This window comes from Crocodylus porosus, unplaced genomic scaffold (genome assembly GCF_001723895.1).
Source record: "Crocodylus porosus isolate Cpor-Errol unplaced genomic scaffold, CroPor_comp1, whole genome shotgun sequence".
NCBI lineage: Eukaryota > Metazoa > Chordata > Crocodylia > Crocodylidae > Crocodylus > Crocodylus porosus.
Genome location: NW_017728950.1, coordinates 54924043 through 54938070, shown reverse-complemented (window position 1 = coordinate 54938070; position 14028 = coordinate 54924043). Strand labels below are relative to the sequence as shown.

At 37.3% G+C, this 14028-nt stretch overlaps 1 long non-coding RNA gene across 1 annotated transcript in view; it reads right to left on the bottom strand.

The window, feature by feature from the left end:
- Positions 1-13113, bottom strand: part of LOC109323685 — a 645093-nt gene extending 631980 nt beyond the window's left edge. Inside the window, exon 1 of the long non-coding RNA XR_002104716.1 lies at positions 13047-13113. This is a non-coding gene — a long non-coding RNA (uncharacterized LOC109323685). The remainder of the gene's footprint in view (positions 1-13046) is intronic.
- Positions 13114-14028: the final 915 nt, after the last annotated feature.

Below are 14028 nucleotides of genomic sequence, written 5' to 3'. Positions count from 1 at the left end.
CGTGTGTGGGGGCCCTTCCCTCTGCTGCAGTGGCGCCCTCCCCCAGGTGATACCCACCCACAGGCACCTGGCTCAGCTGTCCCAGGGGGCACTGCACCTGCAGAGGGAAGCACTGGGTCCCTGTGCAGCTCAGGCAGCCAGGCAGACACCATGGGGAAAAAAGGAAAAAAGATCAGGCTCACCACCGTTTTTTTCCCCCCTTCTGTGAAGCCTGCCTTCCTGGGCTGCTGCCAGGCTGCCTGCACAGCCCTTGAGCCGCATGAAGCCTGTTGCTTCCCTTCACAGCCGTCGGGTAGGAAACTAAAACTCCTTGGAGATGTTTTACTTTGCAGTGTTTCAAAGTCATTTGCTTCATCCCAAAGTCATTTAAGGTGCATTATGCCACCAAACGTTCTACAGTGGCTGGAATTAATGCACTATATACTGCCAAATGTGCAAATAGCAATGCCATTAAAGCGGTGCAAAAGGCATTTAACCTGCTTTAAACCCGCTTTAAAGTGTCATCTACTACAAATGCGCTAAGTTAACTCTGATAGATGTGTACTAAGGTGTGTTCTGTTAGAGTGCTTTATCAAGTGCTCTAAGATTTGTGAACATTTGTTCAGTTATGGCTTTAGAGCACTTGCTTAATGCGTAATGTTTGTACTTAGCCAAAATGAGACTGAATAAAGCAAGCCTTTATCTGTCTTCTTGGCTCTCACCTGATTTATGAATTGCGATACCACAAGTAAAATGAACTAAGAAAGATACAGTAACTGGAAGTGCCATGTATTCATTCAAGTCTACATGGGAAAAGCTTTTGAAAGCAGAAACCAAGCAAAACAATTGGTAACTTCCATTACAACAACTGGAGAGCAACAGGACACCTATATAAAAAAATGACAAAGTAGAACTCAGATTCAATCATTCTTTCAAGGTGGTGCCAGTAAGAAAAATAAATGACTGATTTTGATAGATACAATTAATTCACACCCTGACAATCTCAGTTTAGCCAGAGAGATTTAAAATTCCATATCTGCCTTGTGTGTCAATGGTTTGTCTCTGGGGAGTAAAACTAATTTTTTTGTGGTTGTTCTAACGTTACTCCTGTCTTGTACAGATTCTGAGATGTCGTAATTCAGTTAAGAATGTTCAATTTCCAAAGTATTTGAGAAATGCTTCAGTTCCCTAACACGCTCATAGCAAACTAAAGGGTATTCTGAGGAGCACTTCCCTTCCTTTTGTATTCCTCTGCTTCCCCGTGGTTTGTAGTGGAAAGTGTACACTTCAGTAGTACTTTCTTTTCAATGCATGCTTGTGGCACAGATAATTCTATCATGGTGAAGTCTCTAGATTATTTTAGGATTTCAAAGTGCAATACTCCTTCTACCTGACTTAACCATAGAAAATTCTCAGACTTGATTGTCTACTTTTTTGGCAGTTCGGCTCAGCCACCCCTCCCTTCAGAATTCAAAACATTCATGACTTGCTGTAATTATCATATTAAGCAAAGAAAACAGAAGGTTCAATTTCCACAGATACCACACAAGTTTATAATTAATCACTGAATTTCTCTTTTATGATGGTGTTCATTTATGTGAAGCTGACCATATAGTATAAGGGTATATCATTAAATCATAAATAGAATTATTGGAGACCTGGGCTATTACATTATTTTCACTTTATCAGTGCCAAAAAGCTCCTTTCTTTCCATAGTCTCAGTGGTTCACAAGCACTAAGAAACTAGTTCTTTCCATCTTACTTGTTTAGGTAAAACCTAATTCTACAATTATTCCAGTTACCTCTCAAAACACTTAGGAAATAACAACTGGAAGCAGATACTAATCAGTGTAAGCTATAGCAAAACAAGATTAAATTCTCACCAGACCTCGTCCATCAGTTTCAGCATGGTCTGGGTTAGTCCCTGAAAGTGTGAGGGCTTGTCTACAAAGCAGAACTTGGATTGGCTTGATCAAAATCATTTTTGCACAGTTTACTTCAATAGATTCAAACCCCAATGGCTAGGTACAGACATTCAAAAAGTCTGAGGAAGAATCTAACTAAGTTAGGCAGTTTTCTTTAAGTGGCAATGTTTAGATCAGTAGTGAACACATTTGCCTTTTGGTGGGGGCAGCAAATCTGGTTCTGCCATTTTAAAACCGGTTTCTGATTGCTTATACTAGTAAAAACGTGGTGTCTTTACCTGGTCTATGTGGATGCTTTTAAATAAATTTAAATCTGGGTCATTTTGGGGTGTTTATACCAGTTTAACTAAATGTATTCTTCAAGTGGATTGTCTAAAACCACAAAATGAATTTATAGCAAAAATAAAACCAGAACTCAGGAGTATATATTCCCCATGCTTTCCCCTAAATGAATTACAAATTAAATGGCTAGTTTTGAGTTTTTAAATTTAAATGAAATATTCTCCCACTAAAACAGGACGGAACAAACACCACCTGTCTTCAATCTTACATCCACATTTTTCTAATTTTCAAAGAGAATCAATTGCCCTACAGGCAACCATCTTGATAAGTAAAAGCTTATTTTCAACTACAACTGCTGTCAAATGATAGAAGAATACTTAAAGAATGAATAGGAAAAGGTAGTCTGATCTCAGCCCTAAATTTCCTTCAAAAGCCTAGCACAGGAGCAGGTGGTAGAAGAGGCTGGGCCAAGTAAATAAAAAGCAACATTAAGTACAGTTACTTAGGTTAAAAGCTAAAGCTGCAAAAACATTCTTTTATAGGGTTATTTTGCTTGAACCTGGGTTGTAACACTACTTGACTTTATTTTATTTTTGGAGTACAGGTGTACCCTCTGGCTTGCCTTTGCTAGGAACTCTAAATTCTTTAATAGACATCCAGTCAGATAGTAAGCAAATAATGCATTAAAAATGGAATGAAAGGATAAGGTATGTTTCTGTTCTGCTTCTCTACCCTTTCTCAAGCAAGGAACTGGAATATGCAAGAGATCAGTGTTCGCAGTTACTCCACCTTTATTTAAACTCCAGCAAATAAATATTCATATTGTAATATCCATTTCTCATGTTTTCATCACTAACTGAACATAAGCACCAAGTGTTTACTATGAGTTAATTTTGGTAAGAATAGTAGAGGGAGCAGTGGTTTTAATGATTTCCCCAAATCATTCATCAAGACATGATAAATAACCAAAATATTCTTCCTCTCAGTTGATGGACCTGTCTGATGCTCTGTCACATGGAAGATGTGACCCAACCTCATAAGATGACAAGAAAAAGCTATTAGAACAAAGATATCAGTTTATCTGTACATGGACACTCAATAAAGCTACTGAGGTACCACATGCATTTGATGGCCTGAAGGCCAGAAGGTTATTTTAAGTACTTTATCATCCCTGAACAGTACCCTAACTCATTTAATGCATTATGGGGCTCAATCAAATGTGTATGCCCTGTGCCTTGCTCATGATGCCAGAATTTGTAACTGAGGCAGCATAGGGCTACAATCCACAAACATTTATGAGACTTCAAAAATCTTTTAAATTCTACACTAAGAACTTAATAAATGAATGGACTAGTATATTGGTATTGTTGAGTTTCAAAGCATCTGACTTTATGAAGCATGACTTTACGTATTCCAGTGTTTTGTGTCTTTATTCTCATTCACAAGCATCCAGTGAAACGTGCTTTAAATGTGCTAGGGACATTCTTAGTTTTTAATCAAGAAAAATCACTGGATTATGGTCAGCCTAGAATTAACAGTTTGGGAATTGACTCACAGCTCCTTGGAATCAGGGTTTTACCATAGAAATGCAGCCAGACCCTTATTCTAGTTGTGCTGCAATACAGGCAATGAGAGCAAGAGTCAAGATACGTGGGAGAGGCTAGGCTTTCTGCTCTAGAATGCCCACAAACTATCAGGGCACTTTGTTCCATAATTTACTTTTATGGGTTTCAGTTTCAAATGAATTTTACAGACTTAATGGCTTGGGAAATTATTATGGGAAACAATAATTCAGAGTTGACCTTTTCTAAGCTACCTGTTATTTGATTGGTTTAGCTAGCAATACCTTTAATTGAATTTGTCAGCAACAAAAATATGTGTGCTAACAGCTGCTGACTTACATTTTATAATTATTGTTATTACCCCAGATAAATATTTAAGCAGTCAAAGAAAGAGTGGGAGTAGAACAAAGTCACCTACAGGAACACAAAGTCAACATGGCTATATAGAAGTCATTCACAGTCATATTACTCATTCTTGTTTCGGAGAGACCAAAAAACAACCAAGTAGGACTTGCCACATAGTTTTATCATTTCGGAAAGAAGCACTGAGGAAGGTAAATCTCTTTTCTCTTGTATACCATATATTATGAAGTATTGAGTAAACTGGATATCATTATTTCCCCCTTTCCAACTCTATAGCATGAAAGAACATGTAGATACATTGTACATTTAGGTTTGTACATTTAGGCCCTGATCCTGCAAGCCCCTGTGCCTATTTGCATCTTTATTCAGTCAGTTAAACTCCATATGGATGAAGGTACCTTTCATGCAGAATGTACCACAAGATCAGCACCCAAGTTACAGACCTCCCTCCCTCAGCAGGGCTAATTCTTTTGGGTGGGGCACCACCTGCATGCATCTAAGCTGCTTCTAGTCCCCGAGCTAGCTCTGAACTAGCTACAGGGAATTCGTTTTGTTCTGCAGAAATATTCCAAAATACACAATGTAAACTGTGCCCCTGCAGCAACTTGTTGTCCCCGTCATACTTTTATAAACTCTGGATAAAGTGGAATTAAACAGCCACCCTGATAAAGACACAAAAACCTACTAAAAACTTTCCAATTAAAAACTCAGTTTTCATCTGCTAAATGTTTTAAGCAAGATGAATCATAGGCCTGCACTCTTAGCGAGTTCACTGCAAATTCTACCTTTGTTCTTACCAAGGATAGATACTCTGAATGAAGGAGATTTTAAATATTAGTCTTTGGAGTCTGATCCTTGTTGCAGATTGTAAGCTGCTATGGGATTATTCAAGATAAGTATAATATTAACAAATATTATTACTGTTATTCAGCTATTTTCTTTTTTTAGGAATTAATATTGAATCTCTGACTTGTTAAAACAGAAAGCAACAATGTTCAAAGGGTAGATTATTAGGTAGATTAGCGATATGGATATATATGAGAGAAGAATATAATCAGTAGATTTAAGAATCCATCTAATAATAATTCCAGACAGAAGAGAAAACCTTCAATAATATAAAAAAGAACATGCTTCAGAAGTTGATAGCAAACATAAGCTAAAAGGAATACATCAACTTGAAAAGCAAAGTTCCAACTACAAGTGTTGTACCCCTTCTTGTTGAAGTATGTACCATCTAAGATTACCAGATGAAAGATTTATATATACCTTTTTCAGTTTGTTTTATATATTTCCTAGCACTCTGCATATAGTTAAGGTCACTGTTTTCAGGCTGACAGTTTAACTTCCCATCTCCTGCACTAGTAGGACTGGTATATGAAAAGAAACACTGTCTTCTATCCGGGGGTGAGAAATAAGGTGATATATAATTTCTAAACTGGCTCTGAAGCTCCTGGGAAACCTCTTTCCACCTATTCAGGGAAAACCATGAGGAGGATGAATACTGGATCCCTGGGTCTCCATCTGCTTTGTGTACATATGTAGCTGATCTGAGTATAATAGCCTTTCTGCCATTCAAAATATGTTTATTGTAAGTAGGGCAACCATATGTCTTTGGCTGAGACAGTCCTGGATTTCGAAGGCCAGTTCTGGCTGGTTAGTTAATATTAAAGTGAGAGTCCTGGAATCACAGGGATGTGGAGTGCAGTCTGGCAGGGAAGTGGGGTAGCAAGGTGTGTCAGGCTGGCAGGCACCACTGCTGTCCAACTGCCTGGCACACCATGCTGCTCTGCCTGCAGCAGCACTGCTATCTTTGGGCAGGGGGGAGGGGAGGCGAGAGGAGGGCAGTGTCCTGGATTTCCCATAGTCCCATATGGTCACCCTAACTATAAGGCATACCATACATTCATATAACTGTGCAGGATTTAGCTGAACACCCAGTTTAGCACTTGAAAGGGCATGTGTCATGACTTGTGTTTTATAAATAACAGGCAAAGAACTCCACATATGTAATATAAAACAAGCTACCAACAGGCATGTTTGATGTCCATCAATGCAATGAGTTTACTAAGAGAGTTTGTCTACTCTAGGTAAAGAAGTTACACTGTGGATGCATCTACATGAGATGCTACATCCATGTAGTGATGAGCTACATGGCCATAGCTCATTTCTTTGGCAACGTAGCATTGGGAGGCCCGGACTGTGATGCTGATGCTACTGCATAGCAGCAAAAGGGCTACTTTGCAGTAGCTCATTGTTACTGTTCAGTAGCATTGAAAAAGATCCGTGCAGTGCCAGTACTCAAGCAGATACTAAATGAGTGTGCAGAAAAAAACCTCACATGTGTAGATGTTCCCAGTGGCTGGCTTTGTTGTGAGCACCTTATTGTATGTAGAGCTATAATGGCATAAGTATCATTTTGCATTCCTTAGCTGCCACTTAAATTAAGAGATGTGTTGCCTGAATAACAGCTTTCAGAAGATGGACACAGCTGAAAAAGGATATTGAATCTAAGCTATGGTTTACGTGGGTTAATTGATAATGCATTGGGATCACAGGATGAGACTCTCATTATATCAGTGGAATTACTCTTCTTGGACACCATGTGAAGGGAGAATCAGGTTTTTTGTTAAGATAGCCTTTGTGAGTTCTATAATTAGTGCACACAGTTTAAAATTTGCCCATTTGCACAGTCACATCTAGCATACTGCTATTTTTGTTGTCTTATTTTCCAGTGAATGCAACACATACAATTTGTTTTGGGCAATTTCCAGCTCTTTTCATACACCCCCACAACTCCCTTGATTTCATAGACTTGATTATGCTGGAAAATCCATACCCACACCGGATTACAAGGTAATGAACAGGCCCAACTACATTTCTAAAGACCCACTTAACCAAGACATTTAAGATACGTATGCATGACAGCATCATGACATAAGGAGATGAATAAATGCTAGCTAAGGTACTGAAAGCCATATGTCCATGGTATCATAATACTATTCCTGAGCTAATTAGCCCTGGTTTCTTCTTCAGCTATCCAATTTCAGTGAAGCCTCACACTAATATAGCTATACAGTTTTCAGTACCCAAACTTGCTTGGTAACAGCTAGCATTGATATCTGCATAGTACAGTACATATTTCCTTTGTTCAGATATGCGACATTCTATAATATCATCATGTATTTTCAGTTACCATCAAACTGAGATGGATTTTAGACAATTGCCTAGATCCAAAAGGTTTTTTATTTTATTACCAGCCATATATGACATCTATTGGTTTCCTGAACACCATTAAATATACTGCACTGTATTATACTGCATAGCACTGCACTTAATCTCAGCCAAGCTATATTAATTATTAGTACCATAGGAATGCAGGGCTAGAAGGGACCACATGAGACCATTTAGCCCAGCTCCCTGCTCAAGGCAGGATCATCCCTGACTAACATACTTAGTTGTGTTAGTCTAAAGTCAAGTAGAAGACAGGGTAGATTTGCAACTAACCAAAGTATATATATGTTTCACCACCCTCATAGTCAAAAAAGTTCTTCCCAATCTCCAACCTAAGGGTATGTACACATGATCACAGGACACAACCTATGATTGTAGATTGGGTCCTTGCTTGTGCACATGTTCACTGATGCTGGGAGCTGCACTGGGAATGCAATCTAAATTAGTGGGGCAGGGGCAGGTGGGGTTGGGGGTTAATCGGTCCATGGGGGAGGTTGGAAGAATTGTGGGGAAGGGAGGTGAGACTGCCCAGTCCACAGAAGGAGGATGCTGCCCATCCAGAAGTGAGGGGGCCAGAATGCTACAAATAGCCTGGTCAGGGTTGGGAAGGGAGTAAGAAAAGCACAACCCCAGGGCTGGGATGAGTGAACATATACACATGTTTGGTTAGTTTAGGCACAGGTTAGCCCAATCAAAGTAGTTCACCTCCTTAGATGAACTAAAATAGATTAGACTGGCCATTTTTTTGTCTGAACATATGTACAATTTGGCACTTAGACTGACCTAACTATAGTTAGGTCAATTTAAATTTAAATTCTTTATGTACCCTACATTTTCTCTGCATCAGTTAGGGGTTATTGCTTCTAGTTCTGTCTCTTACAGTCACAGAAAAAAGACTATGTCTATCCTCTTTATAATTATCCTTCAGGTATTTGAAGACTGTTATCCAATCCCCTGCCAATCTACTTTAGTCCAAATTACTTTAGTTTCTTCAGACTTTCCTCATAAGTCATGCTTCCCAAGCCTCTAATCATTCTTATCACTCTCCACTGGACTCTTTCCAGTCTGTCCACTTCTTTCTTGAAGCACGGGGCCCAAAACTGGACAGAATATTCCAGGTGAGGCAATACTTTATTCAAAGTGGAAGAATCACTTTCTTTGATCTAAAAAAGTGACATTCTGTTAATACAACCAAGTATGCTGTTGGCTTTTTTGCAACAAGACTACACTGTTGGGTCATATTCAGCTTATGATTCACAGTAACCCCCAGGTCTTTTGTACAGTACTGCAAGCTAGCCAGTCACTCTGCAATCTGTACGTGCGTATGCAACTATTCTGGCCCAAGTGCAGGACTTTGCACTTGTTTTTACTGAATCTCATCTGTTTGATTGTAGATCATTTCTTTGATTTATCCAGGTCAATCTTACACTTCAGTGTCTAAAATTCCACCGAACTTAGTGCCTTCTGCAAATTTGCTAAGCATACACTCAACCCATTGTCAAAATCATTAATGAAGAAGTTAAACAATACCAGACCCAGGACAGACCCATGGGGAATCCTATTTGATATCTCTTCTCAACTTGACATTGAGCCATTAAATGGTTTAAGTCCATGCTTTTCATATCAAAATGAAATGTTTTGGTATTTTTTCATTCCAATCTTTTTATTGAAGTGCAAAACATTTCATTTTTCTTTAATCAGTATTTGCTGACAGGAAACAAACTATTTGGAAAAGATCAGACCAGTTCTATAGTCAAAGCATTGTAAGGTGCTTCAGCTGGTGAGAGCTGGAATAATATATATATATATATATATTTTTAAACAGGTGAAAGATTGAATGCTCTCAAAGCAATGTTGTCTATAAAGACCAGGCAAATCTCTAAATATTCTTAAGTAGCCTGAATCATATCCGTATAAGACCCATACCATTCAGGAAAATTCACACATGCTTTCCACATGTGTGTATGTATTATATATTATGTATTAGAACAGTTTATCAGAAGTCGGTCATATTCACAGTGCAGAAGGTAATTGTCTGGAAATCCTATAAATATTTAGCTTAACCTATACTTAAGATCCATTTTCTCCAAGATACTTTTTATAGCTGATAGCACAGAGTATATAGGAAAATATTAACCTACAGTGCACATGCTTAAATCTTAGTGATACCTTAGTCAGAACATGTTTGATAAGGTAAAGTCTCAGTAGGCCACAGCGAATATGTCCTTAATACAGAGAATCTGTAATTTCATTTGCAAAAGAGGATACCAGTTTCACACTGAGAAAGTATGAAAAAGGCACGGGGAATATTAGATTGCAAAGTGTCCAAAAAAGAAAAAGGGCAATCTGTTTTAGATGAGCTCAGAAATACCTATAATCAATTTCAGCTTCAGATTACTGATAAAACAGCAAGAAATTGCCAACTACATTGAATGAGTAATAAAATGTTTCTCCAGAGGTTTGCATTAGCAGAGCTTTTTATCTGATCATATTCACCTGAGGCACAACCAGAAAGCTGTTTCAGTGTTCTTACAGAATAATACTCTAGGTAAAAGTGAAGGTCTTCTGCAAGCATGTCTCTGGCCCTGGAGTTATAGTCGAACCAAAAAAAAAAAAAAATCACTAAGCGCTGTACCTATGGTTTATTAGTGAGACTGGATTCATCAGACTTCATAAGTGTCTCAGGGAATGTAAGAAGGAACCTCATCATTTACATGGTATATTTAAAGTTTGGCTAAAAAATGTACTAGAAAATGAACAGTAGGAATAAACCCAAAAGGGCAGGAAGATTGATGGTTTTCAGTGTACTTGGTGACACCTTATTCTACATCAAATTTGGCATGCCTGTCTTACATTTACTTTGATAGTAAACACTGCATCAAAGATAACCCTGATAAGCTTACATAAATCATGTGTGTGAAGATATTTAAAAAACACTTTGAAAAGCAACATTTTCTTTACTTTAGATTACTTAGTTGATCCCTAAATAATTACAGTCTATATATGCAAAATTTATAAATTTGTTAGAATTTTCCAGGTATAGAAACCAATGGTTGGATGTCTGCCTTGAATTTGTCCCCCTCCTATTGCCAGGGGAGGGGGAGGTAGGTCCGTTGCCCTCTGACCCTCCCCCCTAAATTATTTCTTACCCCTTTTACTGCAGACCCTGTCTCCTTGAACACATGGAAGTAAGGGGAAAAATTTACATATAGGCAAACTACTACAGGTACCTATAGACTTAGTTCAGCCAGTTTATCATTTTTAGAAAGAGCACAGACTTAGTAAAAAAAAAAATTAGGATTTGCCCCCTGAATATCTGAATTGATAAGACAGTTCAGTTGTTTTAAAAAGAGTGAAATTAGCGCTGGTACTAAAGTGAAAAAATCTATAGACTGAAGTCTTCCATCTAAACACAAGAGAGATGCTACAATCAGAAGCAGTTCAAATTTTCACAAGCTGTGCCATTAATCAGAACCAGAGGGACCACTATCAGATAAGGCTCTGTTCAGCCTTCAGGGGCTGTAAATGTTTTGAACCTTCAACTAGGTATTATAAACTGTAGTAGTTTTATCATGTGGTCTGTTGTATCTGGATTAACATACCTCATATAAAATTCATAGCGTTGGAAAGGACTTCCAGGGTCATCTGGTCCAACCCCTACTAAAAACTGTCAAACTGAAATAAGATAACCCGGATGTCTCACTTGCTGATATGTAGCTTTCCAAGCAAAACAAGTGATAATTAGTGCTAGCAATTTGAATGCATTTATCTTGTACTCTTTTCCCCAGACACAAAGTATTTTGAACAATTTGATATTTAGGATGCATCAGTATTTTCCTGTTTTATCCCTTTCCATGATATAAAAAATAAAATATTGTAGCTTTTCCCCCTCCTATGTTTTTATTAATTATTTTGTTACTAATATAGCATTCAGCTTTCAATAATGACATCACTGAAGGTGCTCTCTGCAGTGCCCTTTCTGTAGGTGTAAGATAAGTAACTATTATTCATAACTATGCCAGAATTTCCCCCTAAAGGTTTTTGAGTAAAATCCTGGACCCACTGAAGTCAGTGGAAGTTTTGCCATTTCTTCATGATACCAAAATGTCACCCTTGAGTCAAATCTCCTTTAAAAAAAGGGAGATATCTAGGAACCCCAAATACATCTACAGGGTTGAAACAGCACTAATAGGAAAAACAAAAAAATATCAACTTTATTTCTATTCAGAATTATCTGCTCTCTTTTTCTAACTTTGATATTTGGCAAAAACCAAACCCTGCTTACAGCTAATAGATTTTCTCTTAGAAGAATTAGCTCTGACCCCCAGTAAACAACAAGCTAAAATACGATGAAATTTGCTGCTTAACCTACCTTAAAAACTAACTGTATGAAAGTTTGAAAAGATTTGATATACATCAATGTAAAGTAATATAAATCCTATCTAATCTGAGAGTTGGGTAAGTGAGAACCTTGGACCATAATGTATTCATTTTTTTCATGTTTTTTAAGGTTCATGGCCTTTTCAAGGAAATTGCTTCTGAATGATTCGGAGGCCGGATTACAAGCATTTACTCGTAATTCCATAGACTAAATTTAAGTGATGAGATTCAGTGCAAGACATTACTCAGAGCAAAGCCATATATAGACCCAAACTCAGGGATCAGATTAATTTTTTTATGTAAAGAAGGCATTCTTGTCTTATATATATATTGTTTTATATATATTGTTTTAAATTACATTAACATCATTATTCTGAGGTCTGAATCTGTGGAAAGTTTTGAGAATTGCAGTTCTACATACTTTGGTATAGGATCACACATTTGGACCTGGAATCATTCTTATTTATTTGGGAGAAAAATACACAACTGTTTTGAATGAATCAGTGTATTCTTATAGTGTGAGCTCCACAAAATAAGGGTCTAATGAATTATTTAAAATAAAAATTTACAACTATGTTAGCTAGTATAAATTCAGAGTGATCAAATCACATAATGTAGGTCACACAGTAAGATATAACTCACTTGAAAGGAACAAGAAGAAATTGTTCCTTCAAGCACATAGTCACAATACCAGCTGGTATTGGTTTCTCATCTTCCTTTGACATATCATACACTGAATAAAGGAAGTGACTGTTACTGTTATGCAAAATTAGGTAGACGATACTCATGCTCAAGGAGCTGAGCTTGCATTAGTTAATTAATCTCTGAGACCCTAGTATGATCAGTGAATACTTCTAGAAATTTTCTTTGGAAAGGAAAATTTAGAAGAACATTCAATGTTTATCTTCTCACTAGGTAAAATGAAAGGGAACTTGTGACACTGATTGGTTAAGTGACTTACCTGAGGCCAGACAGTAAGTAGTACAGAAAGCTGAAAAACCTTTTTTTCTCCAATGGGTTTTTTTGATTCCTGGATATTCAAGCATCAAAAAAACCCTCCGCACTGCTCTCTTGCAACATGGGGAACAACGGAAAATGTGGTATGTGGCGGTGCAGACATGTCTGCAGTGCCACATATGGCATGGCTGTATGCATCTGGACATGGCCCCTGTTGGCCAAGGACTGACACTGAACCTCTCAGACCTTTCACAGAAATTTATGCCACAAAATTCTACTGAATTCCACTGAAGAGGACCATCACATGTAATACCACAACATGGCATTTAAGCAGAATAAAATAATAAGAAAATTGACAGAGACTTACCTGTTCACCACAGTCTGCACCCACAGCAATCAATGACTGGATTGAAAGCGTAAGACCCCTCAGGTTCCCCCTGTAAAAGTTAAGATACACAAAATGTTGTTTCTTTAACATTTTTAGATTAATGACAGTAAATCCTGAGTCTATGAAGAAAGCAAATAGTAAAAGCAATTTGTTGAAGGTGAAAAAAAAAATCTACAAATTATGTCATGGCATAACAGTGTAATAAACAAGAATTTACACAGTAGTTATGGTATAAAATAATATAGTTCATAAAGTATAAAATAAAGGTCATATACATTAAATTATATGATTCAGAAGATATTTTCTGATTAAGATGTTCATGCTACATCAGTTGCATAATTAAGTACAATAGCCATTTACAAACTACTTACTGACATGCTATTCCACTAAAAACAATTTTGTTTCAATGCACCATTTTAATGCAAAAATCTGATTTCATAACCATACTTATGTTATTAGCACTTAAAATACCCAGGAGTTATTACCAGTGCCTACAGCGCTTACACAGACATGTTAATCAGACTGGTAAATTTCCTTAATGGTTTGTGAAAACAGAACTGTAGTCTTGCTACTAGTAAATGTAACAGCTCACCTAGACCAAGTCAAAGTCAATCACTGACATCTGTGTAAATATAATCTCTCAATTATTTAACTTTCTATACTGCCAGCCAAACCAGTGCTTTAGGCAGATGTATAAACTACATACAGGAATAATTTTGCATTTTCTCATCATCCCAAGCTCATTAAAATTGATGGGATCTAGGGGTACACAAAGGTAGGATTAGATACTACAAAATATGCCTGAAAATTACCGGCTGGAAGGTACAATTAAAAAACACCTCTACATTTCTATAAGCATATCTTTATAATTTGCTTCTGGGTGGTTTAATTATCTTCTACTTCCATTTCACACAGCACTGATTGCATATTATTTGTGGCTTAGGAAAAAAAAAAAAAGAGA